Source organism: Metschnikowia bicuspidata (assembly GCF_001664035.1).
Source record: "Metschnikowia bicuspidata var. bicuspidata NRRL YB-4993 chromosome Unknown METBIscaffold_1, whole genome shotgun sequence".
Classification (NCBI taxonomy): domain Eukaryota; kingdom Fungi; phylum Ascomycota; class Pichiomycetes; order Serinales; family Metschnikowiaceae; genus Metschnikowia; species Metschnikowia bicuspidata.
Window position 1 is genome coordinate 1,886,435 of NW_017387731.1, and position 779 is coordinate 1,887,213.

At 59.9% G+C, this 779-nt stretch overlaps 1 protein-coding gene across 1 annotated transcript in view; it reads left to right on the top strand.

Moving 5' to 3' along the window:
* Window positions 1-779, top strand: part of METBIDRAFT_103101 (uncharacterized protein) — a 3,640-nt gene that overhangs the window by 784 nt on the left and 2,077 nt on the right. The gene's annotated exons all lie outside the window — the stretch shown is intronic.

Below are 779 nucleotides of genomic sequence, written 5' to 3' on the forward strand. Positions count from 1 at the left end.
AAAAAGAAGGCGTCGCCAGACATTGTCTTTTGACAGGCCCTGCGGATTTTTCGAGAGGCCTTGTGAATTTTTCGAGAGGCCCTGCGGATTTCTCCAGTGGCCCTGTGAATTTTTCGAGTGGCCCTGCGGATTTTTCGAGAGGCCCTGCGAAATTCTCCAGTGGCCCTGCGGATTCCCGCGCGGCCTTGTCAGCATCACGCCCGCAATGAATTCCAAACCATCCAAATAACAGACAACAACAGCGACACGCGGCGGTCCGGGCCGCAGGCGAGTACGCTCACTAAAAAACCCGGGCCCTCTTTGCCCACCCTCCCAGCTGGCCTCGCTGTATTAACCCTCATGTCCGGCTCCCGCGGCCGTGTTTTTTTCGCCCGCGCCGCGCGCGTTATGCCTGGGCATCAGTGCGCCCATTCTTCTTTGTCTGCCGCAGCCCAGTCGATCCTAGAGCCGCAAAATCCGCTCGTTCCGGCCAGTTCCACGTCAAGGCTCTGCTCGGAAATCCACAGTGCCCCCAGCAAACGCAAACGGCCGACTCCAGTGCATCGGCCCCTCCCCATACCCCCCTCTTCTCCGACCCCAAACGCGTTGCCCCATCTCCCCCCAGACGCTTTGTACCATCTACCCAGCATGTCGCTATACGAGTACATCCAGGAATTCTCCGGCGCCGTGGCGCAGGAAAACGGCGCCAAGCTCAAGCGGCTTCTCACAATCAACCCTGCCCATGGCGAGGGCCCCAAAAGGGCCAGGTTCAGCGAGCCCAGCGAGATCGACCTCTACCC